This window comes from Rhagoletis pomonella, unplaced genomic scaffold, assembly GCF_013731165.1.
Source record: "Rhagoletis pomonella isolate Grant_MI unplaced genomic scaffold, Rhpom_1.0 Rhpom_scaffold_00002, whole genome shotgun sequence".
NCBI lineage: Eukaryota > Metazoa > Arthropoda > Insecta > Diptera > Tephritidae > Rhagoletis > Rhagoletis pomonella.
In genome coordinates, this window is record NW_023458556.1 from 25,410,205 (window position 1) to 25,427,694 (window position 17,490).

Below are 17,490 nucleotides of genomic sequence, written 5' to 3' on the forward strand. Positions count from 1 at the left end.
TATATGTAGTTGCGTACAGAAATGAACAATAATGTACATTTTATATGTGTAACTGCTGCACACATACACATACATATGAATTTATGGCCTGGCATTTGTTGGCAGGGGAACTCTGTCCATTATTTGTAACATTTAATAAATGCTGTGAAAGCTTTAGGAGAAAAATATGCACATGTACATGAACACATTTTATTATTTAATAAATAAATATAAGAAATAAATATAGTCGCCTCTCGCAAAAAAACAAATTCTTATCACAGCAGCTGCATCAATTTAATTATAGAAAAATGTTCCATCTTAGATACATGCAAATGTATGTACGTATGTATGTACGTAATTGTAAAAATTGCATTTGTACATTTATAAAATTTTACTGTTGACAGGATGTCCTTACTGCATGCTGATGCTTGCCACATACACAACAAATAATATATAGATAAGCAAATAATAGGAAAACTAAATTTTAGAAAATTCATACCAGATTGTTTTAATTTATTTTAATGCCAGCACAATGTATGAATGACAATGACAGCCTCTGAAATACACGCAGACTGCACAAATACGAATGCAAAATTGCAAAACATTTTATTATTCAGAATTTCAAAAAGGTCTCGCTGCAGTTTTTTTGTTCATTAAATTTGAAAATAATAAGGCCTGTTTCCAGCTCTCAATAAAAACTAAAAATTCATATAAAATGGCACACAAGAAAGGGAAAAGAAATTTTCTTCTACTAAAATTTCAGAAATAATGAAAAATATCACTTCTGATTTTTCTTCAGAACTGCAAACGGTCCAATAAGGTGCAATTTTAAAGTAGCTAAGATCGCCAATTTTTAGCAATTGTTTTTGCCGACGGTGTTGCGCATTTTCTTTCATATAAAAAAAAAATAAAAATTCAAAACAACAAAACAAAATTTCAAAAAATCAACGTAAAGTCCTGGCTACTTTAAATTTTACTTTTGATCATTGATCTAAAATTCAAAGGGCAACAAAACAGCATACCAATATCTTGTTCTAAAAATTCTGATTAAACAGTTTGAAATTTTTATTAATATTTGTTAAAATTTTCCAACTTTAAACAAGGCTCGAAATTTGGATTTATATGGTTTTGTTAGATAATGAGCTATACCTTGATACTTGACAACCTGGGGGTAAAAACGTTTCCAGAGGAACAACTCGCATACACCTTATTTCATTTCGAGGTCTTTAGTTGTGGTGGTGGCAGCTCTAGCCGAGTGGTTCAAGGTGCGTACTACCTCCCCGCACGACCTAGGTACGGCTCATATTTAGTTCCAGCAACATCCAAAATGTAAAGTGTTTTCTCTAACGCCGCGGCAGTGACCGCTCTGCAGATAATGAAAAACCTACGAGTTATCTCTGCCTTGGAAAATATTCTCAAAGTCGAGAAACATTTGTGTTATAACCTAAAGCTATATATGTACATACTTTAAGAGGAATGTATGCTGTTTGTACTGCTAATTCTGTAAGAGTCATTTTTATTATTGTTAAATTTGACAAACCCGAAAAGGGTTGCATTCTGCGGCTTCAGCTGCTCACTTTTCCTGACCAACTATAAAAACTGTTCAGTAATAAGGTATTATTATTTTTTTTAATTTTGAGTTGTGTCATTATTGCAGAGAACCATCGACATGTACTTTTGAAATATTCTATAGTATATACATAAGTAGTATTTATATTTACACCACTTATATTTGCAAGACATATTTGCCATTAATATTTTGCCACAAACAGAGAAACTTTCTTCCAGTATTTGCGGTTAATTTACATAGTGGTTACGTTTGACCATTAACAAGTAATGTTGTGCGTCCTTCAAAATCGTTTTGTTAGTGCCAAACGCTGGTATGGGGAGACCTTATACATAGAAAATAGTATCAGCGTAAGCTGAGTACACAGCTGCACGCTGCAAACCGCTAAGTATATAAATAGAAATTCTAAATGTTTACTCTTTTAACAAACAAACAACTTATGTTTGTATATTGAAATTGGAATATTTAGAGGCGGAAACTATTATACTGTTATTTGAACACGAAACCACCTACGGTATACCCTTGTTGTATGCAAACATACAAAAATATGAGAGAAGAGTTGATATCCTTTTAGGAAAAAAATACCTAAAGAGAAAAATATGATGAATTAACGACATACATGTATAACAGTTGTTTTGAGGTAGGCAGTTTATATTTTATTAAATAATTAAAACAAACAAAACGGTTGGGAATATGAAAATGGCAAATCAAGCAAATTTGTAATATTCTTAAATATTGCTTCAGGGTTATAAATACGATAGCTTTTGAAAGCAATTAATAATTTTTTTGGCTTTTGGTAGAAAAAAACGCGACCTAGAATAAATTGTGTGTACCATAGATATGTCCTGAATGCTAACGGCCCAAGATGCTATCAGCCTCACTTATAAATGCTTACAATTCCTCGGTAGAATGAATTCCAGATACTAAAGAGCTCGACTATGGAAGAACTAAAATATTCCAGTCTTAGTTGGCCAACGCCGAACAATCATCCGTGTCCATATACAACTGCACCTGTTCTGCTCCCTTTCTTTGAGCCCCCCCCCTTAAAATTTTTTCGTAGTAATTCATGAATATGCTTTTGAATAATTTCTTGCTAACAAAAAGTTAAAAAAAAAAAATTATTTGGTTTATAGTATGAATTTGTCTTTATTAATACGGCGCTTACTGCGTGAAAAAACGCTAGATTTCCTTAGAGGATGTCGATGCCGCTCTTTATACATACTATTACGTAGTCGATAGAGGAAGTTTTATATATAAATACTTCACTTTCAGTGTTTTTCTCTACATCGAACTGTTGCAGTGCTGAAATCCTGCGAACACGTCTAATCCTAATAAAACGGAACTCATCTTCTTAACTAAATTAGGATAAATAAGATAGCCCAAACGAGTCTTCCTTCAGTTGACAAAGCTCAATAATTGATCTTGAATATAAATGGGAAGCTGTAGTTGAAGCATAACTTTGAAGAACGAGTATAGAAGGCATCAATTTTCTGGCTCTGTGAAGCCATAGTGTTTTACAGAGTCCTTGTCTAAAGGAATGTGCTAGAGAAGGACATGCTAGTCCTGCTGTCCTCAATAACTGAATTAGGACAACTCCCACTATGGGTCTTACGTCATCCACCCAGCGCTTAACAGACTCGGGATCTACATACGCTAAAATTCGTAAAAGCCTCGATTTTATGCCTTAAGCAAGGATTATTGCGTACTTACACTGACTTCCATCTCACTTTAGTAATTAATGAGCGCGGACTACGATTGAACTTAGGCAACGGTGAACTTTTAGAGTCACTCGAAGGGATTTGACCTTAAATTTAGGTAGGCTTCAAGATCACTCCAGTTCGCCAGGCAAAGGTAGCTGCCATTATGCAAGCAATCGATTGACTAGAATATTTTAGCGAGTTCGACAAACAGTTAAATATCTACTATCATAGCCAAGCGGCAATCAGCCCCTTGGTTGGAGAATGTTTGCCTATTTATTTGAGTGCGGCTGAGTATCATCTACGGGTAGGTATACTTATATGGGTACAAGGCCACAGCTGTCTTGCAGGAGACTACATCTCGTATGAGCTGGCCAGCTAAGGCACCCTAGGGTCGGTCTTACCGAGAAAAGAGGGAGTGTGGATACCTTTAACTTGTATCAACTCAGCGTACGCTATGTGGCAACCAAGGTCTTTCCGTCAGATGGTGGATAAACCCAGAAAGCTTTAGGAGTTTCTGAGAGAAAACTAGTTATTGCAAGATCAATGACTCTGTAAGCAGGGACACACTTCCCGGTATGTTTCGAAAAACCTGGCTACCCGCTGGTATCTGGGGAATTTAAAGATGCCAAAAGGCTCATTTCAACCCTACAAGTCTCCAAGTATTTGCGGTATTTTTCCCGCCAAACTTTATATGTGAATGCTCTGCTGTTATCGGCTTACTTCTACATACATACATAAATTAGTCTTATCAAATGCTTAGTGTAGAATAATAAGTTGAAATCCTTTTTAATTTCCACCACTTAACTATTCCCCTAAGCTGTTAACTAACGACAACTTATTCTAAGTATTAAACACATATCTACATAAGTATGCAAGTATGTACGTGTCTAACTTCTCTTATCACAAACAATTAGTGAAACTTTTTCGATTCTCTCATACCAATTGAAAACTGAAAAGTTGCGATTATGGTGACAAACCACGTGGCTGGCACGCTGGTAGGTAGGCAGTATGAATCCAGACACTTATGCAACTTTTATTGCAAATATGTAGCTGGAATATTGACAAGTGTTTGTCGCTATTGTGAGAAGCTTGTAGCCTAGCAACTTACATACATAAGTATATGGTTAGCATAATACGTTTCTGAAATTCGACATATGGACATGCTTACGCCCAATTTTTTTTTGTGATAACGATTTCTTTTCGAACTAAAAAAGTTCCAATCTTCACCTATGCACATACATTTGTATACCTGCGCACGTACGTACCTGCCCTCGGGCATTCAATGATTTTTGCTCAAATTCAAGAGCGTAACAAATAGCCGTAGGTGTTGCAGCAAAAACTTTTTGTAACAACTTTATCTGGATTTTTTTTTACGAGTACGCTTTTGCAATTTGTTTGGAATTTCCGCGCGTTCACACCCCGAGTATTATTGGCGTTTACACGCACGTACGCACGCAAGCAAATAGAGGGCAGAACATAAAAGTTATTGTCATGGAAAGTGGAATTTTGAAGAGGAAAAATGTTAGGTCGTATACAACACGTACCTAATAACTACTACGTTCAAGGTTGACGATGATGTGAAAGCGTAGGGGGAGGAGAGGTAAGTAAGCATACTTGGTGAAGTTTTGTAGTGTACAATTTACATTTACAAGCTAAACTAAGCGATTGATAGTGGGTAGAGCGCGTGGTTTATTTTGCATTGGCGTGCGAATGCATACCCTGCAGGAACCGGGTTCAGGTGGTGAACCAGATTTCTAGTTCCGTAGTAGATCTTTATCGCCAAAAACGATCAAGTCCGATAGTAACTTGATAGCTTCTGGAATGTAACCAATAACAGCAAGCACCTCTGCAAACTCGGCTACAGCCAAAGGTTTGTATGTAAACGTTTTTTCAAATGCTTAATTTGAATTACATGCATTCAAACAAATTTGATTTCACATTTCTTTGCAAATAATTAGGAATCGCACCATGGGAAAATCAAAAAGACTGTTTGCAAACATCATTTTACTTTTTTCGCTAATCGATTTTAGGACTGGTTCCCAATTATAGAAAAAGTAATGCAGAGGTGGAAAATTTCTACTTCCCATGACATCGCCGAGTTAAATTCACCAGTTGTTTGCATGTACTAGAAACGCACCTGTTCAGAACTAGAGATTTTCCCAACAGGGTATGTATTAGGGTGGTCCAAAAAAAAGTAAAGTGGGAATTTTAATGCTCTCACCCCTTAGGATTATTCTATATAGAAAAAAACATATCCCTATTTTTTTATTTTGAAATCAAACAAATTTTAGAGGTCGCTCAAAGCGCTCAAAGTTTTCCATGTATTTCATATGGCAAAAAAAATGTTTCGTAGAAATGGTACAGAATTCTAGAGAGTAAATATTTTTCTGGCTCTCTTCAGGAGACTACCAATAATAATACCCAATGGTTTATTACACCATTTTTTTATGCTAAAAATTTTTTATTGGTCTCCCATTGCATTTTCTGGAGTTTTTGGCGGTTTTTGACGGACCCATAAAATATAGGTACTATGAAAAAATAGTTCAATAAACAATTGGGTATTATTATTGGAAGTCCCCTGAAGAGAACCAGAGTTTTCCGATCGAAAAATATTGATTTTCAAGAATTCTATACCATTTTTACGAAAAGATGTTTTTTCATATAAAATATATGGACCACTTTGAGCGCTTATATATTTTCGGTATAGAGCAACCTTAGGTGGTAAGAGCATTAAAATTCCGACTTTACTTTTTTTTTAACCACCCTAATATACATGTATATGTATACATATACATTTGTTTCTCTAAAAGCTGTAAAATGCTTACAAAGTTTCGTTTATGATTTCCACGCTTGCTCGAATTTGATCTTATGCCATTTATAAATATCAATGGCGTGAAGTTATTTGTTGCGAGCGAGGAATGGTGAACATTTGAATTTCGATATTCAAAGCAACATTCTAGCCAATTTATTTTATGATGTATTCTGGATAAGCAAACTTTTCTTTTATATAAATACATGTGCACGTACTAAAAAGTTTCTGTGGAAAAGAGATAGAGAATTGTGGCCACCTTTTTGGGTTTTGATTTTTGTGTTTGGTGGTGTCTTATGGTGCTTTCGTTTCTACAAAAAAAAATATCACTGTTTGATTGTGATTTTCACTTTTCGTGTTCAATTCTACATAAACAAAAGATAAACCGGTAAGAAAATACTGTGTGTGTGATCCTTTCTAAAAATTTCACACTCTAGTAGCAAGGCAAAAAAAAGCAGATTCCCGGTCATTTGAAACTTTTTCAGATGGACATCAAACATATTTTACTCTATGAAAGGGCAACATTTTTTTGAAGAAACGAAAACACCATTTTTCTTTAGAGTTTGTGAATATTTATATAAGGATTCATTTAAATTTTCTCATCTTTAAATACTTCCAAGTAACTTGCAAGCACCTTCCCGTTTATTTTTGGCTTCCTAAAAACCAAAAGTATATCACTACAAACGTGCGTAAATCACAAATGTCATTATTCACAAGTTTCCAAGGATTCAGAGTAGAAAATACAGATAAATAGCAGCAATGGTATGCAAACAATTTTCAATAAGGCTCAATCAAAAAAAGAGGAGCGCAATCATGTACTAAGTACATACAGACATATGTATGTACATAAGTGTGCACCACTCACAAGACTGCTGCAATATTATCCGCTCCCCAACGTCCATACTACGATGCTCTCAAGAGCGTTGTCACAACAACCCATATGCTTTTACAAAGGAGAAAGATTTTTTTTTTCTTTCAATTTAAATTCCACACTCCTGTGGCAGTACCATATAAGTTGAAAACTAAGCCGAAGAATTATTGACGAAAATTTGAGAAAAAAAACTTTGAAAATGGGGATGCCAAAAGAGGAGCTAAAAAAAAAGAAGAAAAATTGTAAGCATTCACAAGCCTACTTGAGAGGTACGTAAATTTTGATTGCATGGCATTTGATCAATACTAACTGTCGAACTGTATGTAGGAGGGTAGGAGGCAAAAAATGTCAACCGTTGAGAACATAAAAACAAAAATTAATATTGGTTTAAAATTTACAATTCCAAAAAGTGTATGTGTGCATGTGGCTGGCTGGCTGAATGTATGGCTTTATTTGGGAAATAAGAAATGCAAAACCATACATACATATACGAGCTTAATGAAGTGAAATTATTCGTAATGAAGGCAGTGTGTAGTAGGCTAAATGCTTATAAATAAACTGAGGCATGCATGTACATATGTTGTGTGGAGCGCGCCTACGTATGTACGTATGTATGTGCACAAATAAACATTCTCCTACCACCAATGCATGTGCGGCAACTCAACAGCTAAATATATCATTTAGATGATTTTAAAATTTTTTATCTATTTTTAGTGCTGAGAGATTATGGAAAAAAGTGCGAATTCCAAAAATATAAAAGCCACATCTTTTGAAAGCGAATACTTATCTAATAAAGTGGCAATTGCATTTTCGAAATTATTCAGATTCTAATGATGCTCATTGATGGAAATATTCTTTAAGAGTATCGAAATTTTCAAAGCTCTTCAAATTACTATTCCTAGATAATAAACTCAGAGGAAAGTAACGGCAAGTCTAGAATTTTGTTTAATTAAAAAACTCATTTTCTTACTTTCAATATTGTGGGTAGGCAGCTGTTGCCAATGGTTTCCCATTAGTTACACCCTCTGTATGGTTGGAAGTTATGCAAAGCACCGAGTACTTGTAATCGCAAAGACTTTTGCCATTCAAGGGAGATACGTATATGAGTTGGGCTATTGTGGTCCGAGTCTCTCCAGGCAGGCGAGGCTCCGTCCCGTCTACGTCGGGTGGTCGTTGGAGGCTCTCGCCGAAGGTGGTTTATTTGCAGTAGGTAACTGTCATTAAAAAATTTTTTTTTTTTGTAATATAGAGTAGTGTAACAGAACCCAAAACATAATACCACCATGCTCAAGCAGTTGAAGAAAGGGCGATGAGCTGTCCTAACTGGAATTAGTGGAGCACTTCTGTTCACCGAGTTTTCTTGAGCTTAACATAAATCTGGACGTTGTGCCCGTCGATGTAGCAGGCAAAGCTCACCCTGCAGACACCGCGGGGTTTTTGATGGTACGCTCGAAAATCGATCTTCGGGGATGCCTTTGATTTATTAGTCCAATCATGCCTATGCTTGTTATAATAGGAAGCAATTCAGTCCAGCCTATCAGCAACTTAAGACTTGTAGAAATTTGTTCATATAACGGTTGAAAATTGAGTGCAAGTCTTAAGTATGCGAATGAAATAGTAGCAGAATAACATTTGTATCAATCGATGTACATATATAGGACGGAATTAAAGACACATTAGACCCGGATCACAGCTGGAACTAGTGTCCATAAAAACCTGAACGAAAATTTGATTACACCCATAATAAATACATGTCACCTCTGATTCGTTGATACTTAACTAAGTCGAACACATTATATATAGCTATATATGTATCTACATACTTATGCATGGATACGGCTGATGAGCACATTGGAAGTTGGCACTTCTCCTCAAATACCATTAAATGGAATTTCTTGAAGTACGTATTTGGTAATTGTCTAGCATCCAAAATCATAATTTTCACGCGGAGGTGTGAACTGGCGGTTGCCATTGGCGATTTACGCTTATCCTCACTTTACTTATATATATATATAACTCAGCAATAAATTTAACAAGCATCATAACGCATAAATGTACATACATACTTATCAGCTTGCTCGCATAGTATCTATACATTTATGCATCTCATTCTATAATCTGGCTCATGAATTGTGTAGCCAAGCTCTCTAAATAAAACGCAATAAAGATAATCTCGATAATTTCTAAGTACACTCCTATCTATCTCCAGTAGTTACATAACGAGGTATAGTGTGGCAAATGAACTTTTTATCTCAACTTTATGCGTAAAAACGTAAGAAATTTTAAGAGCTGTGTTATGAATTTGAGATCAAGAGGATTTTCATGCTTCCGTTTGGCGAAAGCATTGTTCAATCAGATATCTTAGCTGCTGAAAGACAAAGGAAGAAGACTAATTATCCTTGAATATCCTTACAAAGTAAGAGACCAGAAATACATTGGAGATAATGAGATAATAAATAATTTTCCAATGCCAACATTCAATTATCCCTCAATGTACACATGTACTTACATATGTATGTACAGTATGTATCATATGACTAAAGCAATCACCAATTTGTTACTATAGCAAAAACAAGAATGCCTTACGCACCTATGTAGAGGCTCTCCAAATTATTTACGCATAACTAAAAACGCAATTTTACTATATTTGGCCCATGGTTTCACGAATATACTGATTTTTGTGTGTAAAATTTACTATCGCGCGGTGTTTTGTGTATAATGGGCTAGATATTTATAAAAAATATTAATTATTAAATAAAAAATTAAATATAGCCAATACTGGTCAAGAAAAGGAATTTCTATTATTGTCATCAGTGCAAATTACAAATCCAGAAAATCTCGGGAGATTATTTGCCAAGAATCCCCGAATTTTCGGGACCTAAAAAAATACGGGATTCCGGGATTAGCATTCCTAGTATACATACTTGCGAACATATGTATGTATAAGGCCTCTTTTTTAGTTCAATTATGTACCGGATCGTCAGATGTTATTGTTTTATTTATATTTTTAATTATCAACATTCCACATACCCATTTTAAAAATTTTACACGAGAGGAAAAAAATTCGTATAGCCATTTTTTTCAACTATTTCGCAAAACTTTGAATACAACATTTTGCTCGTTCAAATAAAGACAAAACTCCATACGAAACAGAGTGATTCGATCTTTATTAAAAGTTTCGTACTATTTTGGCCTTATCGGATTTTCGGCGCTTCTTTTGGACTTGGGAAATTTTCCTTTCATTGCATATAAACGAGAATAACTAAACCGAGTAGTACCTTTATTCTTTTCTAAAAAAAAGGCATTTTTAATTTTTCTCATTTCTCTCAGTTTTCAAAAAAAGTGGACTTAGCAACTTTTCACTTTTAGCTAGCGATATGTTACCTAACATACACATTCCAGTAGAACTCATTGAATCAATTTAATTTTGTCTTATTTGATTTTTATAGCATCTAACAAAAATTAGATTTTCGATACCTTTTCGTGCTCTAATTTACTTTCTTTATTCCGCAACCTTAAATTCGAACAACGAACTTACGACTTACCTTCTTTGTCTGCTATAACCTGATAGTTACTCGTACTGTTTAGCAGAGCCTGCTGCAGAAAATTCCTGAAAATAGAAAGACAAATAAGAGGGTCACAAAAAAATCGATTAGTAGAAACAAAACGATGGCTGAATGAATATGCAATGGGGCAAAAGCATGAAATATTGCCAAGAGCACAGGCAACTGCAAAAGGTATGTAACTACAATGGTGCTATCTAAGATAATAGAATCATGTCTGCCAGCAAAGAGAGTATATACATATTCACATACATAAGCACTTAGGTACAACGAATTTTGTTACACACAAACAACTGTGCAAAAATAGACTTAAATAGGCAAAAGAATTGTGGGCATCACAAGTGCGAATAGAAAATTCTAAAACACAAAAGTGTTTTCAAATCGCTTAAAGGACAGAAGAGAAGCAGAGTGCACTAGAAAAAATTCATGAATATTTCAGTGTATGCTGGCGTTTTTTTTTTTGGATCTGAGTTCGGGATGTTTCGATAATTTGATATCTCCAATGAAAACGAAAATGGCAATAGTGAATGTATAAATAACAAAAGTTGCAAGGAAGTAAGGCTCGACACCTTAAACCGTTTTCGAGTTTTCTTGCGGGCAAACTTTTTTGGAAACAAAAAAAAAAGTAGTTTAGTTATATGCCTACTTACTGCACACCTCACACCATTTCAATTTCATTTAATTAATACAATTCATGTTCTTTTAGGATTCACTCTTTAATCTTACAATGGCTTTACACTTCGAGCAACAAATAATAAACTCAGCTAATTCTCGTTGGAGTAAAGCCACTTGACCACACAGCCAACTTGTTGACTACTTAAATAACAATTTCTACAAACTGCAAATCTCTTTGCAAATCCTTAAGCATACTTAAGTATTAATTATCGCACTAACAGTAAGTTTAAAAGAGCTTTTAATGGAGTGAAGTGTGTGTGTTTTGTTATTTTTTTTGTTGGTTTCGAAGCATTGTAACCGCAAAGTTAAGTCAAGTGGTGAATCCACGTGCCAGCCGTACGTAAAATCAAACTTGTTTGAGTGCATATATATATATATATATATATATATATATATTAATGTAGGCAATATTAATTGAAGATGGCTTAAATTGTTTCAAAGTTACTAATCTCTTGGCTAGACTTAGACTATCATTCAACAAATGAAAATGAAAGCCATTAAAAACTTTTGATTTTTTTTTTTGTTATTTTATATGTATGCGCACATTTGTCATTTGAAATAAGAATATTTGCAAATTATGCGCGTCAGCGCGTCGAAGAAGTGTGATGAGGAAATATAACTTTTATGATTAATAAATTATAGAGGACCACCAAAAAAAAAAGCAGTGAAAAGTTCTTTTGACCAGACCAGGTTCGCTCAACATGAATCTGAAGTCTGTTTTGCTCAATCGCAGCAGAATTTTTTCTAACCTCAAAAACTATGGATGACTGTATGTAGGGTAACCACAGCGTCGGGTGCCCAGACCCATAGATTGCAAAATAGAACAATTATTTTTTTCACTTTTCTTGGTTTTTATAAACATTTTTCTAACAAAACTTTAAATCAACAAACAATTCTTTAAGAACCCAAATGTACCTTTTCATCCATTCAGCAAAATGCTAGATAAACGCACATTATGAAAAAAATATATAAAATAATTTCATAAAACAGGTTTATGCTACACACATACTTATGTAAGTTTCTTTGGAGTAAAAATTGAATTGTTGTCGGAAAAAAGTATATTTGCAAAAACTGAAATTTTTTCCCAAACCCTGAGATTTGTGTGGCAAACCCTAAGTCCCGAGACTCGATCGAAAATCCCTGCATCTCAGTGTGAAAAATAAAATCAGGCAATTCTAACTTTATCAGGTCAGATTTTAAGTTTTTTTATGAATGCTTTTTTAATTTTTCCGCCATATTTTATTCGTAATTTCGACTTTTGAAAATCTGACTTCATAGTCATAAGCAAAGCCTCAAAAGCTCGTATGTTATCCTTTTATTTATTTAAATTCAATCATTTTTTTAATTCCAACGCCTTTTTTGATCAGACTACATAATCGTAATCAGCGACCCCAAAACCTATTGCTACCAAGACTTAAGTAAATCTGTCAATATTTTTCAAATGTTGTCTGTCATATAAACTCCGCTGGAATTTTTGAGGTTAGAAAAAAGCCCTTAAGTGATGGCGCAAAAATATGTAAAGCAATTTGTCTGGTCAAAAGAACCTTTGAGCGATTTTTTTTATGGTTCTATGTTATTGTTGGTTTCTCTATTAAATCTCTATTTTATCTATTTTAGATCCTATTTGGTTCTAATACGGAACTAATTGACACGAAATGTATTTTTAAAAATTTTACCGCTAGTTGGCGCTGACGTCGACGTATTTGGAAACTTTATAATTACTGCCCAATTTCGTTCACTTTTGGTCGTATGCTTTTACATAGGTACAGGGGTCCTAAGAAGCTAAGTCTGGTTTTAATGTGGGCTTCACACTCTGTGCTCTGTGCTCTGCTGTTTCCTGTTCTTCGTGACACAACCGTAACTGATCAGTGTTAATAATGTTTTATATTTATGACAAATGTTTCATTACCATGCAGTGGCCAGTAAGGCAGCAGGCAATGACAATTATTTCTTCAAGGCTACTAAGAGAAGGAGTGCTGCGGTTCTCATTGCTGATATTTTCGAAATGAACGACTTACTCTGCCTAATGCCTTCCTTATCGGTATAGTAATACGAATATAAATATATATGTGTGTGTACAACGCTAGAAGCCTAACTTATCCATTCAACTGTTTCGTGCATTCCAGTTAACGATCCTAAAAATGCATTTTTTAAATTTCGGCAACTTAAAAAGCAAAGTCGCAATTTATATAGAGGTCACATGTTCGTTTGTGTACGGTCTAAACCAGTGGTGATTTTTTTCCTACCGACAGATTTACTGCCAGTTGTCAGCAACCGCGGGCGAGACTAACAGCCATGATTCAACTTTTATTGCCAGAGTGTGCATTGTGGGCGACGAATCGCGCAAAGCATTCAACAGATTCGCGTGTATTTGCCTAGAAGTTGCACGCGAATATCAAGCGGATTTTGGCTCGTGTATATGTACATACATAAATATGTATGTATGTTGGTGTTAGCACTTTTTCTGCATCTTCCAGTATACAAAAAAGTGTGTTTGTTGCTGTTAAGCTGCGAGCTGTCGCTGCATGCGTAGATGATGTACAACTTCTTTTTTGTTCGCAGTTAGCCATATTGCAAAGCAAAGATTCAATTTTTTAGATTTTTCATTATTTCCTTTCGTGTTTTTCATTACACATTCACATAAGCATTTCTTTTTTTTCGAATTTGTTCAGCATTTTTGCACGCTCCCAATATTTTTTGCTGTGTCGCTGACAAATTGCTGAGGCAATCTTGTTGCATGCAGCATGCAACTTAGCGGAACAGTATACATACAAATATAAATATGTGTACATGTACATTAGACAGTACCACCTTACAAGCAAATAAAAAAATACCCATTCTGCAAGGCAATTTCGAAAAAAAAAATTCGTGAGCCTAGGGCGCTTTGTTTTATTTTTTGTGTGAAATATTTCCACTGAAATAACTATTTTGGTGGTTAAGTAGATACTAGAACGAGATAAAAGTTAATGAACTTTGGAGCAAAAAAAAAAATGTTGCCCTCCAGGCAAGTACATCGATATATCATACTGTAAATGCCGAAGATATAACCAAAAATTCAAAAGTGCGTTCGGCAAAAAAAATAAAAAATCGAAAAAATATTCAGCGTTGTACGGCGAACCCTTTTTTCCGGTGCGGTCTAATGTACATACTTATGTAAAAAAGTATATACAAAGTTACGTAAGCAATATGTGGGTTGCGAAAATGTGATTACTACCAGTTTCTGCTGGACAAACAGTGAAACTCAACTCAGCTTGGTCAACTCAAATCGCGTACTCATGTGACAGATGAGAGTGACGTTTCTATTTTTAGTTGTGCTGATAATCGTTGTTATTATCGTGGTTGCACTTGTTAAAATAAATTTCAAGGCAAAGCTTGCACTACTATACTTTGTGAAATTAAAAGTCTCCTGAAACGCCATGTTGGACGAGTATGTCGTGTAAAACATTTTAAGGGGGTTTTCCATGAAATTCATTCAAAGAATGTTCGGAAAAATTATAGCTATCGATAAATAGACGCTTTTCTATAATAAATGTATCAATAAATTTTTCGGCAATGCTAGGTTTATCGTTAAAATTATCATTATCAATTTTATTATATTTATCGATATCTTTGCATCCACTCGCCGGTGTATTGATCGATTTTGCTTTAAATACTTTTAACAATATTGCACTAGATACTTTTATCGGTATCGCTATTGATAGTTTTAATATTTTTATCGATACTTTGATACATATTGCTATCAATAATATTATAGGAAGGTAAGCAATGATGTAAATTTTATTTCAATAAAATTGCAATAAAATTGAGTGACAGCGGTTCAGAGGATATAATTTCCTAGAAAACGTTCTAGCAAAAGAGAAACAGTTCCGGAAATTGCTTTAGAGCTTTGAACTCGCAGTCATTAGACTTCAGAGCGCTGTGCCTGTCCTTTCCTCTGGGGTGTGGTATTTCATTGTCTTTTTGTCGCTCCGAATGATTCTGATTACGAATGATACAAGAGTGATGCAAATCTCTGAGGAAAATTATTTCTGATAAGTATGGTAAGATTTATTTTTCAGACAATATATATTACCGGCTTTGGCAAACTTAGTCATGGAGCGATACTCGGTTGAACAAATGATCCAAACGTTGATGGTGATTAAAAAAAATTATAGTTTAAAAAACAAAAACCTCCCTATTATAATTGCCATTCGTACTGTCATCAGGTATGTAACTTGAGAATAGAAATCGCTGCATCTTTTAGACGCATAAATATTACATAGTTACATCCCGAGCTAATAAAAGGGAGGTAAAAAAAGAACGGATGCGCAAAACGGAGCGAGGAAAATTCCAAAAAATTTTGGGCTGGCGAAGTCATCGGATGTAGCTTAAGCTCGAAATTTCTGATGTTAAGATCTAGCTACAAGCTTCAATACGCAGCTCGCCAGAGCTTTAGCTACTTCCACACTAGTTCGACAATAGAAGCCTCGGCTAAATTATGTTGGAAAACAAAACGAAATGGAGTTAAACTGGGCGCCATGTAACTCGGAAATTCCTAACTATTAGGCATCTGATCAAATGATTAGATAGAGCGCAGACCAGATATTGTGTGGACCGCAAGCCGTTGCAGCACTCCGTCCAAATATTTCCATGCTGGTATGCATCGAGCGGCTGCTGGTGGAAAAACCACTCATTATTTCACCACTTATTTTCAGAAGGTCTATAAATTTATTTGCTTTTATTTAGGGGATGGAACTGCAGTCAACTTATGGGATCGCTGCCTTAAAGAAGTTAAGACGGCGATACACTTTTTGTGGTTCTGCTCCGACTTTGGAAGGATTAGGTATGAGGCTTTTGTCAGCAAAGTATTACCTGGCGAACAACTAAGCCCGGCAGCTGAGGTCGGGCGTCCCTCTATCAAATTCTGAGATAGGGTGATTTTCAATGAAATTCTAGAATAGGTTTTTCGTCAATCAAATTTTGATGTAGGGAGTTCTTCAAATGTTTTCTGAGATAGGGGGTTTTCGAACTGGATGCCGAGATAGGTCGATCTTCCACTCAGGTATCGATATAAAATGACCGGAAAATTCACAAAAGAGCAAACCCAAACGTATTTTCTTTAAAATTTTTGAATGACTCGCTAACGTCAAGGCCACTCACAAAAGAATGATTAGTAGGCAATGTTGTTTGGAAACAATTTACACCCTCGTAATTGATTTGTAAAGTTCCCAAAAAGAGTTACGCGTTTTGTTGAAGTGCAGGTACACCGCGAGGCTCATTAACTGAAACTTGTTTGATTTAATCACCACAGGTAACAAGTATTCCTCGTATAAATGGGGAAACCTAAACAGGTAAGTCTTTCAGCAGATGAATTCTCAAGTGAGCTATAAAAAGGAGCATTTCTCATTTTGCTCCTCATTGCAAAAGTATCACATCACAAGTTAACATATTCATATTCTAAGAAACTCTTAAAAATCTACCAAGTCTTTTCCACTATGAATAAGCGTATCACGGATATGCTCTTCTTACCGTATCCCGGCTCGCCGTTCACGGTGCATGTAAGTATTATTTCTTATACATATTCGTTTTAAAGGTTTTATCTTACGTTCTGTGATGTGTCAGTAATTTAATGACGATTTCTTTCCACTTCCAGGTTACATACAATTATGGCCAAAAGTCAAAAAATTTAATACCCCTAACGCCTATCTCTTCGATAACAATACCATTTCCAACGCAATCAACCACTCCATCCTCACAAAATGATCAGCGTTTGCGTGCCGTTTTCAATCGTGAACAGATCGCAGCATTAGAGGAAGCATTTCGTAGAAATAACTTTTTACCCAAAGAACGCAGATGCGAACTTGCAAGGCGCATCGGATTGGAAGAGAAGCAGGTGAAGGATTGGTTTCAAAATCGTAGAGTAAAAGCGAAGCGAAATCAGGAAATTTTAACTCATAACGAAGAAGCTACGCAGAATGAAGTTGATCAAAATTATGCTGCGAAATCGATGGGAGAGCCAAGAAGAATGAGGGGAGAAAAAGAAGACGTTATAAATCAAATAGTCATGTTTTTAGAAGGAAGCGCAGATACTAATGTCAATAGAATTGCGATGCCACCGTTGAATGTGTTGTTGCCACAAATGCCACGAACAATACAAACGTGCTTGTGTACCGATGATTTGGATGATCTGCTGGATGTATTGAAGAAAGAAACGAGAGTAAATTACGAGACCCAAACAAGTCCGATATCGCAGTTAAAACGGCGTAAAACCGACGACCATGAAGACGTGCCACCACCGCCACAGAAGAAAAAGAGATTAGAAATTCCTGATCAAAGCCGGTTTTATC

The 17,490-nt window shown here is 35.2% G+C and overlaps 1 protein-coding gene across 1 annotated transcript in view; it reads right to left on the minus strand.

The window, feature by feature from the left end:
- The window catches only part of LOC118733333 (pneumococcal serine-rich repeat protein), a 296,036-nt gene that overhangs the window by 181,874 nt on the left and 96,672 nt on the right, over positions 1-17,490 (minus strand). The window contains exon 2 of the mRNA XM_036462688.1: positions 10,472-10,536. The gene's annotated coding sequence lies outside the window, so the exon portion shown is untranslated. The remainder of the gene's footprint in view (positions 1-10,471; positions 10,537-17,490) is intronic.